The sequence below is a fragment of the Dipteris shenzhenensis genome, chromosome 22 (assembly GCF_047967505.1).
Source record: "Dipteris shenzhenensis isolate YYH24624 ecotype China chromosome 22, Dip_SZ_1.0, whole genome shotgun sequence".
In the NCBI taxonomy this organism is placed as follows: domain Eukaryota; kingdom Viridiplantae; phylum Streptophyta; class Polypodiopsida; order Gleicheniales; family Dipteridaceae; genus Dipteris; species Dipteris shenzhenensis.
Genome location: NC_141617.1, coordinates 41,236,331 through 41,250,370, shown reverse-complemented (window position 1 = coordinate 41,250,370; position 14,040 = coordinate 41,236,331).

Genomic DNA, 14,040 nt, shown 5'->3' with positions numbered 1-14,040 from the left:
GCATACTAACTGAGCCACGAACTAGTGTAGATAAGGATAGCTATTATTCGTGGGCGGTGTACCAACCGCATCTCCAGCTAACAAGTCGGTGACATAAGTACACAACGGTCACCCTGGCATATCGCGAGTGGAGCTCGATATCTCAACATTATGGACATCTAGATGTGAAGTACTATCCATTGCATTTTGAATGACACTTGCACTAGTCAACTTAATTATCTCCACTATACAAAGAAAACTCTGAGCATAGCCCTTAAAGTTGCCGATTGCTAAAATTTCTTTGGAGCAAGATAACATCTCTACTTTTTCCCCCTCAAAATAAGTTTTCTTGATATCTTGAAAATATGTCTTTGGAACAATTTTGTCTTGGTCCCAGAGCATTCTATGTGCTTGCATATAAAATATGTCACATTGTAAGATATCTCCAAATATTTCAAAGTCTCCATGTGGATATTTTAAATATACTTCAGGATTTACAACGTTGGTGATTATCACTACATATCTTCTCTCACCACAACGTTGGAAATGACACACATTCATAGGATCAAGACTATGAATTCATCCAAAAGCCACCACTTCATTCTTCTTATATAACACCACATCCATACCCTCTGTTAGGGTGAATACATGTTTTATGTACAAAAATAGATTAGCAACTCAAAAAAATATACAATAAATAATCATTGAGCTTAATAACTTTTATATTAAAACTAGTAGAGAAGGCATTAAACCTAAACCCTACATCCTAAACTTTAATCAATCAATACCAAAACATCTTAACTACCATAAATCCTAAACTTTAAACATTTAATCCCTAAACCCTAAATCCTAAACTCCTAAACACTAAATCCTAAACCCTAAACTCTAAATCCTAAACCCTAAATCCTAAATCCTAAATCCTAATCCCTAAACCCTAAAATATAACCAAATTTTAATGAATTTTTTTTATTTGTGCAACAAGTTGGATATATCCTCGAACCTATTGCTCAAGCAATAGGTTGGGGGATATATCTAACCTGTTGCACAAAATCCAACCTATTGCACAAATTAAGAAATTTATTGACTTGTGGAATAGGTTGCACAAGTCAAGAATTTTCTTGACTTGACCCCCAACTTGTTGCTCAAGCAACAGATTGGGGGATATATCCAGCCTGTTGCACAAGTCAAGAAAATTCTTGACTTGTGCAACAGGTTGGATATATCCCCCAATCTATTGCTTGAGCAACAGGTTAGGGGATATATCCAACCTATTGCACAAATCAAGAAAATTCCTTGATTTTTACAATAGGTTGGGTGCACCATAATCTTGTTCCACTTGCAACAGGTTGGGGGATATATCAAACCTATTGCACAAATTGAAAAAAATCATTAAATTTTGGTTTTATTTTAGGGTTAGGGTTTAGGGTTTAGTATCTAGGGTTAAGGATTTAGGGCTTAGGATTTAAGATTTAGTGTTTAGGGTTTTGGGTTTATGATTATGGTTTTAGGGTTTAGGGTTTAGGGCTAAGGGTTTAGGATTTAGGGTTTAAGATCTAGGGTTTGGGGTTTTGGGTTAAGGATTTAGGATTTAGCATTTAGGGTTTAGGGTTTATGATTATTATTTTAGGATTTAGGATTAAGGGTGTAGGGTTTAGGGTTTAGTATATAAGGTCATGAGCTGAGAGTCTAGAATCTAGGGTTTAGGATCTGGAAATTAGGTTTTAGATTTTAATTTAATAATGTATATTTTTATTAAAACTAAAATTTAATATCTAGTTAATAGCAGGAAGAATATTGTAGAGATTTTTTATATTAAGAACTACCTTACAAATACATTCATTAATTCTCCATTGTTTGAAGAATAAGTATTATATATGCTAGAAAACCTCCCTTATAAAAATATTTTCATTATTATATTTTTTAAATTAATGTATTTATATTTATATTTATATAATAATTATATTAATTTATAGATTAATAATATATATTTTTAGCAAAATTATATTCTAAAATTAGTTAGTAAAAATTTATTATATTATGGAGTAAAATTATTATAAATGGATTTCTCATATTAATAAAGTGTCGTGAGAAGAGTTTTTTGAGAGATTTATGGTTAAATTTTGTTTTGAAGTTGTTGCGTACACAATAGTTAGGGAGGTTTAAGTGGTTTTGAGATTGAGAGAGAAATTTGTAATAGATTGTTTTCTAATTTATTTTTTTTGAAAAATTATTGCGTGCCTTATAGGCTAGGAGAGTTTAAGTTTGAGAGAAGTTTGTGACAATAGGTTGTGAGAGTTTGAGGTAAAGAGGAAAATTTGTGGGAAAAAAGATTTAATGCAAAAGTTGGCTTTTGAAGTTGTTGCGTACGCAACAGGTTTTTGAGAAAAGAATCAGATTTGAAAAAAAAAATTCAAATTTACAAAAACTTGATTCTTAGAAGTTCTTGCATACGCAATAGGTTGAAAATGAACTCACCTCTTGCAACATTTTGAAAATTTTGAGAATCCTACAACAGGTTAATGAGAGGAGAGAAGCGTGGAGTGTGAAAGAATGAACTTTGAATGAAAGAGAAAATGAAGAACGTTCTACTTATAGTGAACCTAAAAGAACTAAAAAAACCTAAAAAACTAAAAAAGCCTGACTTGACCTAAAAGCTACCCATTTCCTATAAAACTCTACTTCTCCTCATTCACTCTCACAACTTTCCTAGAGCTCCTCCACCACCTCCCCACCCAGGTACTCCCTCCCTCCCTCCCTTCCCCTCTCCTCCTGCTTCTCATCCCCTCTTTTCCCCTCTTCTCCCGCTTCCCATCCCCTCTCCTACCGCTTCCTCTCTCCCCTCCCTTCCCCTCTCCTCTCGCTTCCCCCCTCCCTCCTCCCGCTTCCCCCTTCCCCTCCCTTCCCCTCTCCTCCATTCCTCCCTCCCCTCCCTTCCCCTCTCCTCCCCCTCCCTTCCCCTCTCCTCCCTTCCTCCCTCCCCTCCCTTCCCCTCTCCTCCCGCTTTCCCCTCCCCTCTTCTCTTGCTTCCCCCCTTCGATTACAAATCCTCTCCCTCCCTCCCTCCCCTTCCCCTTCGGTCCTTATATTTTTTTTTGGGAGCAGGGAGGCGGGGAGCAGAGAGGCTGAGCACCTTTTCTTTTTTTGGGAGTAAAGAGGTAGAAGCAAAGGTAGGGAGACAGAGGAGAGGACGGAGGTGGGAGGTGGGGAGGCGGGAGGGGGGAGGCGAGAGGCGAAGGCGAGGAGGTGGGGAGGCAGGAGGGTAGAGGCGAAGGCCGGGAGGTGGGAGGCGAGGAAGCGGGGAGGCGGGAGGGGGAGGCGGGGAGGAGAGGAGGGAGGAGGGGGGATTAACCCCCCCTAACCTGTTGCACACGCAACAGGTTAGGGGGGTTAATCCCTGGAGGGAGGAGGGGGGATTAACCCCCCCTAACCTGTTGTACACGCAACAGGTTAGGGGGGTTAATCCCCTCCCCTAAGCCCCCAAGGGCACTTGTTGCACATGCAACAGGTGCCCTTGGTGCCTTAGGGGAGGGGATTAGCCCTCCCTTAAGTGGGGGCACTTAAGGGAGGGCTAATCCCCGCCCCTAAGGCCCCAAGGGCACCTGCTGCGCATGCAACAAGTCCCCTTGGGGCCTTAGGGGAGGGGATTAGCCCTCCCTTAAGTGGGGGCCCTTTGGGGCTTCAAAAAAAAAAAAAAAAACAGACGAAAAAAAAATAAATTAAAATTTAAATAAATAAAATAAATTTTTTAAAAAATAAAATTTAAAATAAATGAAATTAAATAAATTAAAAAATAAATTTAATTTAAATAAAAAATTAAAATTTTTTTTAGAAAAATTAAATTAAAATTTTAATATATAGATATATAAATAAAATAATTTTTTTTAATCAAATAAAATTTTAGAAAATTTAAATTAAATTCTTTTATCTATGTTTATAAAATATTTTGAATTAAATTATTTATGTAAAAAAATATTACATTAAAAAATAGTATCTAGAAATATAAAAACATATTTTAAAAAATATATTTAAACTTTTGAAATTTTAATTAATTTTTAATATTTAATATTTAAATATTTAATTAGTAATTTTTTTAATATTTTGAGTTTGAAAATCATTGTAATTCTCATTTTTTGTTTTTGATTGCTTTACAAAAAACTATGGCTTCGAGTTTTGGTTCCAAGGTGTCTTTCAAATATCTTTAAAATGCTTGGTATTTTATGGAACGCAAATCAAAGCATTTTTTGGTGATCACTGTCGAGAATGTATCAAGCGTGAAATATTCTCCAGAGGTAGTAAGAAATGGTGGCATGGTCTCAACCATCAACATTAAAGAAAACAATTTGATAGAAGTTGTATACAAAGGGAAGAATGACGATGTGGTCTACAAGTTATGAGTTATGCACAAGCACTTCTTGAAGCCCTCACCAGATTCAATTGAGGGATCCCAAGAATTACTTAGTGCCTTGGAAGCATTGAAGAAAATATGGGATGCATTTCCAAGTGGTGGTGTTTTACCTTCAGCAGCAGTAAGTACACCATCTATAACATGTAGCCCTCAAGTTGTACCGCCAATATCTGTGGCGATAACTACGGTATCTCCGACAAGAGTAACTATAATATCTATGACAGTAACTATAGTATCTCCAACTATACCTACACCATCGATTGTTGCAACTATAGGAGCAAGAAGGAGTGATCATGGAGCAGATTTAAGTTCCATAGCTATTCCCAGAAAAAGAGCCAAAATAACTCCTACTCTACATGCAGATCGTTCAAGTGTAGGTTATTTAAAACCAGGCGAAAAATTGGATAGTGATGATCAGGAGGATCTGTAAGAAGAAGATACAAGTCTCGCATACTTTTCTATAAGTGTGGCAGAATTACATCCTCCAAAGGATGAGGGGTACATTTGGGGATTTTCACAATACAGGGTGGCCACAATGCTTATTGATCGAGCTTCATTGTTCCCAAATCAAAGAAAGCTAGATAAGACATTTGCACACAAATTGTATAAAGATACGAGGAAAATAAGAACTCGAGTTGCCACTAATATCACTCTTCATCCTATGGACTTTAAGAAGATCCTACATTGCCTGATGTCACATTTCAAAAGTGTGTGGACTTTCTTGATGCTTTTGAGAACTTTAGAAGGAGTGACTTTGTTTGTGGAGAGGCTTTGTACCAAAGCCGATATGGGACTGACATCGAGAAGAGATACTGCTGGCAAAGAATAGATTCTTGGAAAGATGCAAGTTTGAGCCCATTAATGCCAGCAACACTTTTGTGAAGCTTGCAGGATCGCCCTTGATGAGGGAAGAAAAGGAAACTTGCCATAGATTGAGTGGATGGAAAAGTTTCAACGGGTCTTTTGTCATGTATGCATATTTAACGATGACTCGAAGTACATTCTAGAATTAGAAAGGCTGAATTCTGCTCCATTTAGGTTGAAAAAAAGATCTTCTCTTTCTGAGATCCTGATAAGGCAAGGGAGTTATGGGTGGGCTGTGGAAAGCCACAAACAGTGAAGGACAGGAGACCTACATCTGAGTACATGGCAAAGAGGACTCGGTTCTATAGATGCTTGAAAGGTGTTGTAAGAAATACGCAAGGCATACCAAGTAATAAGGTTGAGGCAAAGAATCTGAACACTGCCATTGCAAGATATAGGGATGTTACTTGCATTGTCTTCCGCGAGAGGACTCACTGTTTCAGAGCATGGTGGATGTTTGCCAAGCATATGAAATAGGAAAGATATCCTTTGAGGCACTAGAGCACACTACAACTTAGAGGAAAGAAATAATGAAACCGATGTCTATTGTTTGGTGGAGAGCATTAAGGTTTTTTCTAGATGCAATAACAGAAGAAGTATGCAAGAAGATCCGAAGTAGTGATTGCTTCTTTGGAAAGAAGAGCAAGCATAGCAACTTGGATAAGTGGTCACCCGAATGATTCAAAGTGAGGCTGCTCTCTCGGCACTATTGTTTTTATTAAAATCTGATGATGAGTTAGCTGGCAAGTCCATTGATGTGTATAAGAAGAAAGCACTTAGCCTAGGACAACTCCTTGATAAGACATGGGCTAGAAAGTGGTTGGCTTCAATGGATGCAGATGCCACACCAACAAAGGATCTAAGAGTTAAAATGCCAAAGGTTGTTGCGATAGAATATATGGACATCAAGAAAAAGGCCTTGCAGTCCACTGCCCAAGGTAGAGCAATTGGTGGTTTAGATGATGGTTCTCCATTCAGCTTCTCCTATGATACCTTGCTATTAGAGAATGATACAAAATTTGCAACATCAATGGCATTGATACAGAGCATTTCATAACAATGAGCGGTCATGCTTGGGATAAGCCATGTCTATTTTTCATAGATGAATTGCAAGACCTTGCAGTGTCATGAATAGTTGAACTTGTGCGGTTTATCATAGAAGGTCCTATGGCAGATAAGAAAAGATCAACGTTGGTCCTATTTGTGACAGAATCACAAAGGGATGCCTTGTATGCGAGTTTGACATCTGCATTTGGGTATTTACTTTCAAAAGTATACCATGGTATACTCCTACACAATCATATGACTGTCTTGGAAGGCACTGCCATTCAAGCCTTGCAGCCTTTCTTGATGTGCTTCTTATCCAGGGGTGGTGGCAATCTAATCAAAATTCCTTTAAGGACTCTCAAGCTTCATTACTTTAAGGATAATAAGGTTAAGCTTGATGCCACAATGGTGGATTATAGAAAGCCAATGGATCTTGATGTGATACTAGAGATGACAAAGAAATTACTGAATGATGGGTGGGAAGTAGCATTGTATCGAATGGGTTTTGCTGCTGCTGAGAAATTGCTATGCCAAGGTAGAAATGTAAATGTCATTGATAACCCCATCAGATTGAGTTCTTTGACACATATTACAGTTGCACTACCTTCTTTGAAGAGGAAAACGTCAAAGAAGAGGGTAGTGAGGAAAATGTCAAAGACAAGGGTAGTGAGTCTGAGGGTGATGATTCTAGCTCAGGTGATGATGAGGATGAAAGCTCTAAATCCAATGACTTACACCAAGAAGAAATCCACACAAAGAATAAGGGTGATCAATTGTCAACTAGAGTCAAGGAGGTTCCACTCATCATACGAGAAGGCCCACGGCAGCAAGAAGTAGTAGTACAACACGTCGTAGGGAAAGGTAAGTCTAAAGAGGTGGAAGCACTTCCCTTGAAATTAAAAGTGAGGAAGGCACCCTTGATCTTGGGTGAAGGACATGCAAGTGGATCAAGCAAGGAAGCCTTACCCAAAGAAGGTATGGAGCATGACTAGGAGGAGTTACCAGGAGGCATAGATGGTTCTTCAACCATGACCTTACAGACTCCAGAGCAGCCTACTAGTCAGGTGCTTGGAACTGAAGAGCAAACTACTGAGGACCTTGCTAATGAGATTCCAGTCTTAGAGCAGCCTATTAGTCAGGACCTTGGTCATCAAGGGCGCATTGAGGACATTGGTACTATCTTAGAGCAACCTATCAGTCAGGACCTTGGTAGTCAAGGGCCTGGCATTGAGGACATTGGTACTAAGGAACATGATGGCTGACGGCTTTGTAATCACAAGTTTTGAACTTCACAAGTTTTGAACTTCGCAAGTTTTGAACTTCGCAAGTTTTGAACTTCTATGTAAAGCGAATATCTAATAAAAAGTTAACTACTTTTTTTATTTCTTTACTCTCATTATTGTGTATAAAGATTATTTATGAGGTCCATTTTATACTTAATGGTGTATTTTAAACTTTATGTCAATGTATTTTTATAGTTAAGGGTGGCTTTTAATACCAAGTAAGGTCTATATGTACACCACTTACACATAAAAGGATTTATGCACACTACCTTTCTAAGGGGTTTATGTACACCACCTTTCTAAAAGAAATGGTCATAAAGGTGTGTGCACACCACTTATACATAAAGATGTTTATTTACACCACCTTTCTACGAGAATTGGTCATCTATTGATGTTCTTAGGTGATAGTAGCTCAATTCGTAAGAAGTTATGAAGATGTTTATGTAGACCACCTTTGTAAGAGATTTGGTTATGCATTGATGTTCTTAGTACTTAATCACCAAATCTTTTGTTTTGAGTTGTCAAATCTAGTTCAAAAAACAACATTACTACTAGTATATTCAAAATTTTTGGACTGTTTTTAAGTCCATTTCTCAAATTGGACTTTACACAAGTCCAAAAATTGTGAATAGTGTGTTCCTGAAGACTATAGGATATAGTAATTTATCCAAAAACATGAAAATTTTGTTATGTACATACATGCAACCAAGTAATCATTCAAAATTAAACTATGTGAGATTCTCCTCAACCCAAGGACACACCTAAATGAGAACATTAGGCATGGATTAATGGGCCTCCAATGTTTTGCTAAAGTGATGCACACCCATTTGAGGGCACACTTCGTAACTTTTTTTTTTTTTAATTGAAAACCAAAACGGATTGAAAATCTAGAATCCAAACTAGTGGACTACTTCATGGTGGTCTCAAAACATTGATAGTTATTGGTATTGTTATCTAGATTCACCCTAAAATGGGAAAAGTTGAAAATGTGAAATTTGTGCATGTGCAAAGATCTTTTAATAAATCCAACACTATTTACAATTTTAAATTATTTCTTTTTCCATGCACTTGCTTGTTATATGGCTCATAAGCATGCCAAAGGTCATTGCATTTCATAATACACAACATCAAACCTGATAGTGTGCCCTTTGGCTTATTTGTGTTTTGAAGCATTTTAGGCCACATTGCACTTGTTTGGTATATCCAATTTTGCTGACGTCTATCGCCAGAGGCAGGGAAACCAACCGGCTGAAGGAGCTCTAGGGGAGGCCATGGCCTCATGAGTCCCTAGGACTTTGTAGCCTCCATGAGTCCATCCAATCTAGAGAGATACAAGAGTCTTATCCATTCTTGAATGACCGTGGTTGGCATCTCTCCTCTAGCATCAAGTTTTTCTAGCATTGCAGTATCAGAATTGCCTACTGGGTAGTCATTACCTATAACATTTAGTGTTGTAGCATCAGGCTCGACAGGCATCTCATGTCTCATTTAGTCAAGCATCGTTGCCTGGGGCCATTGTTTTACCTTTAGGAAGACTAAGAAGGCTAGTTGTGGTGGTGGAGTTATAGCAGCCATGGATGTGGATGAGATGGCATAGCTTGCCGCTAGTCGTCTCCATTCCAACAACCTTGGCTACACCACTGATCATCGTAGCAAGACTAGATGGGGCTCTAATTGTAGTGGGAGTGAAGACGTAAAGAGTTTGCACATTCCCACCTCTCCCACCATGATAAGACACAATTTGGTACTGGCCCCATTCCCTCTTGCTCCACCACCCCTGCCTCCACCCGTTCTCATTCCACCCAAAGTGGATCCACCACCCCACACTCCTCCCACCTCACACCTTCCATGGATACCAAAGCATATCAGCCCTCATGAGGATGTCTCATACACTCTCAACCAATTGGGAGATATCTTTGAGGATAAGAAGGGAAAATAGGTGATTGATAATATAATGCACCTGGTGTTTGCATATTTTCCCAAGGAAATATTCAAATACTAGCACAAACCCTCCGGATTATGAGTTTAATTTTGATTACATGAAATATCGCATGAGCATATGTCGCTAACATTGTAGGTTGAAGATAAGAGATAGGCTAAAGGTTGGCAAGAGTAATCCTTCATGGGCACAAAAAGACCATTGGAAGTTCATAAAGAAAGATTTCAAACAGAACCTAGAGAAGTTTGATACTCAAAGAAGAGTGGCAGTGAGATGGATGGACACCATAGGTACTTCACACTTCGGGAGTGGCAAAAGGGTAGGCAATGAGGCATGGGTGGTAATTCTATTTCTCTTATTATTTATTGTTCAATTTATTTAATTACCCATATATGGCACCTATACCTCATTCCATGTATATTCCATGTGATTACAAATGAGGTATAGGTGGAAATAGCAATGTGTTCCATGTACATTCCATATAATTGGAAATGAGCTACAAGTAGAAATAGCAAAACTGGTCTAGGCTAAAGTTTTTGTTATTTGGTGACACATAGAACTCATATCACGTGTTTATTGGAATATATAAGTGTCCTTTGAGTTGTTTTTGGAAAGTCTAACTTTAAGCTATAGAGTTAAAGTGCCCATTCATTAGTTTTTTGCATTGACTTGTTGTTTGTTCTCTCAGCACATGGTTTAAGTTGAAGCCTCAAAACCATTTGGTAGGCTGTGTCAGAGCGTTGCAATTGTTTTTGTGCTCTACCTTTTTGAAGATTTGCCTCATCTTTGTGATATTTTCCCAATAGACAGATATTATCATTTCAAAGTGATGAGGTCTCTTGGGATGAGTCAACGGTGCCATACTTAAGTGCTATGGCTATTATTTGTTCCATGGGCATTATAAAGTGGGTCAACATACAGTTTTCATACATGGGTTGGCAAGTGCCTTTCTTGGTTGGCTACGTGTGCTGATCCTAGGCTTCCAAAACTAGGAAATTGCTACTCAGTGTTAAGAGAGTTCGGCTTTGAGGAAGCCTTCATGTAATAGGGTGGATTGTGTGCTGATCCTAGGCTTCCAAAATTGAAATTGGTACTTAGTGTTAATAGAGTTCCGGCTCTGAGGAAGCCTTCATGTGACAAAGTGCAGATCGTATTTAGCCTAATCTATCATTCAATGAGCATAAAGATCACGGAGGATCAAACCATAGAAGGAACTCCATAAGAGAGATACACGATAGGCAATACTCAAACTATTACAAATGTGTGTGTGTACTCAACAATACATGATAGGCCTCTTATATAGAGAGTGCCCTTTGAATAGTCAACACATGTGTGATCCTCTCATCCACATCTCTTCTTGTGGATATCCTCAATCCACATCTCCACATCATGTAGTCCACATCCTAGGGTGGCTACTTTAATTCTTTCCTATACCATACCTTAGCCTTTAATTATGTGCTCATGGCACCACAACTCTCAACACCTCCCCTTGGTGCCATGATCCTTTGGCTACTGCAAGGTGGTGAGATGTGAGTTACATTCCATCACCTCCCCTTAGTGCATGCATTGCTACTTAAGGTGGTCAAGTGTTATTTACATGTCAATACCTCCCCTGGGTGCTTTCATAGCTACTCTCAGGTGGTCAGGTTTGATTACAAAATATAGGCAAGGTTGACAAGGTTTTTTTTGTTTCTCAATACATTCCATTGATGTCACCTTTTGGCTCATGGCTTGATGATGATGCTATGTAGTTGACCTGCTGGTTCTTCAATCTGCAATCTTCTTCCTTGTGTAGCTTCATGCATGATGCTTTATTCTTCCATGTGCCTTGATGCTTTATGTGTGGATGCCATGCTTTGTGCTATGGTCATCTCATGCACTTGAGCTTTTGGCATGCTTATGACAATGATGTGTGCATTCATGCTTTGATTTGTCATTTGTTACAAAGGTCTTACCATTAGCTTTATTTTGCTACAATGGCAGTGTCTAATTGCTAACAATGATTCTGACTTGATAGACACGTAGAGGTCAAAAAGATGATCATTTTTCCTTTTTGGAGCGTGTCCAAATTCTTCCTGGATTGGAAGTTACGGCTTGTCGAAGTTTTCATCAAGAAATGGCCTTTGATGATGTGGCACGAGTTCATATGCAGAATACAAATTGTGCTTAGGTTGGCAGAGGTTGTTCTTAGGTGGCACTTAACTAACCCTGAAGGTAAATCTAACCAGGGTTTAGTGTAGGGTTTACTTAACTATTGACCAAGCTAGAGTTAAATTTAACCATAGCTACATTATCTTGCCACGTGTCTTCTTGGTAGAGAACCTTGGAGGAGACTTTGTGGATGGTTGCTTTTCCGCCACCGCCTCCACCATATCTTCCACCCCCTTCTTTCCTCCCCCGATGATTTTGATCCTAAGCATAGCTCAATGCACCTTGGTAGAGTCATCTTCGCCGCAGTCAATGTTGCTAGCTTCAATTCTGGTGTCATCGACTTTGATTCCCTTGGAGGTCATGCATTCACCATCGTCGAAAGCTCGCGGCAAGGCAAGACTAGCTTGCTTCGATTTCGTTTATGGTGAGGGTGGACTGGTTTTTCCTTCGTCAGATTTGTTGCCTACGAATTCCAGGAATCGAGCTGGCCTTCCTTTCCCTCTCAGGTTGCAGTATGCTCTAAGGTATGATTTGCATTTGCAGAGATGGGATGCCTAGCGGCTTCAAGATGTCATGTGCAAGGTAGCCGAGAAGATGCTCGAATAGAATCCGGACTATTTCAGGGAGCTTGATCACAGATTTGCATCTGCAACGTGAGTTTGTGGCTTAGCATAAAAATTTTGACATGCAGGAAGGCTACGTTCCCAATCCTTCCACAACAAACATGTTACAAGTCGATGGGGGCTCATGAGGCTCTGCAACGATTCCTGATTAATCTTGTCGAAGATGGTCGCTGGTTTCGTTATGAACGTGTCATCCTCAAGTGCCCATCGCAGCTGCTCAAACACCTAAACACCAATTTCAAAGCCTTGCATGAGACCTGTATCCTCGACCTACTTGTTTGCCTACAGCAAGTACATGTAAGCATAGGAGTTGTTGAGCGTGGACAGCTGACAGAGCACTGGAGGCCCTTGCAGTAGAGGAATAAGCCAAAATTGGAGCTTGATGCAAGCTCGATGGATTCTGTTAGAGCCAAAGCTCAAGGCGTCGCAGCAAGCAGCGGTGGAGGAGTTGTTAAGCCATTCGTTGTTAAGCTCTACAGTTGCTTAGGCTATCATAGTTGCTGCAAAAATTTTGTTTATGCAGATGTGTAGGGTATGGCATGTAGAGCTATCTTCAGTGCTCCTATACTCCTTCCCTCAGCTTGCTAAGTTTTTCTTGACACGGAAGGCATGTAATTTGGATGCAGCCTCAAGGTCGACAATATGTGAATAACAAAGAGTGTATCCGAGATAATAAAGCAAGAGGCTGCCATTGATTCTCTCTCTCTCTCTCTCTCTCTAAGCAAGGAACACTCAAGCTCACAATGAAGTGAACTGTCTAAACTAAGAACTCTCGAGATCTAAAATTAATCTTACATTCTAAAACTAATCTACCGGGAGCAATCCTAGTGAACTACTAGGAGAGCTAAACCTATGCTCTGATACCATGACAAAGTGCGGATCATATTTAGCCTAATCTATCATTCAATGAGCATAAAGATCACGGAGGATCAAACCATAGAAGGAACTCCATAAGAGAGATACACGGTAGGAAATACTCAAACTATTACAAATGTGTGTGTGTACTCAACAATACATGATAGGCCTCTTATATAGAGAGTGCCCTTTGAATAGTCAACACATGTGTGATCCTCTCATCCACATCTCTCCTTGTGGATATCCTCAATCCACATCTCCACATCATGTAGTCCACATCCTAGGGTGGCTACTTTAATTCTTTCCTATACCACACCTTAGCCTTTAATTATGTGCTCATGGCACCACAACTCTCAACATCATGTAACATAAAGAAACCTCTTTTTGTTATACTCTTTTAATAAGAAGGAACCTCTTTTGGCTATGCTCTTTTTAAAAGCATAAGATGTACTATTATAGAATGCCTTTTAAACGCAAAAAAGCATTCATTCTATAATGTATACTCTAGTATTCTAACTTGTAATAGTTACATTACCACCAGTAGTTAGATATGAGCTATTCAACTAGCATTTAATCTTACATTCATAATGTTGTTGCAAATACAAAAAGATGAACGGACGTGGGGCCTTTCCTAGAAATTTGAATGTTGTTTATAAATGAACAAGATGAAGTAAATTCTACTGAATGGCTTGTTACAAGAGAACCATTGACTTGGGATGACCTAAAAGGAGCTGTCTATGATTTATCTAAGCTTTTACTTGGAGCCAAGGGACTTTGTGAATTCCTTAGTGGACATTTTCCCATATTAATGCATATTATTTCCACTGAGAAGTTGGTTGAGGGATTCCCTCATTTAAATATGATCAAGCCATGGAGGTTCTTTACTTCCACTAT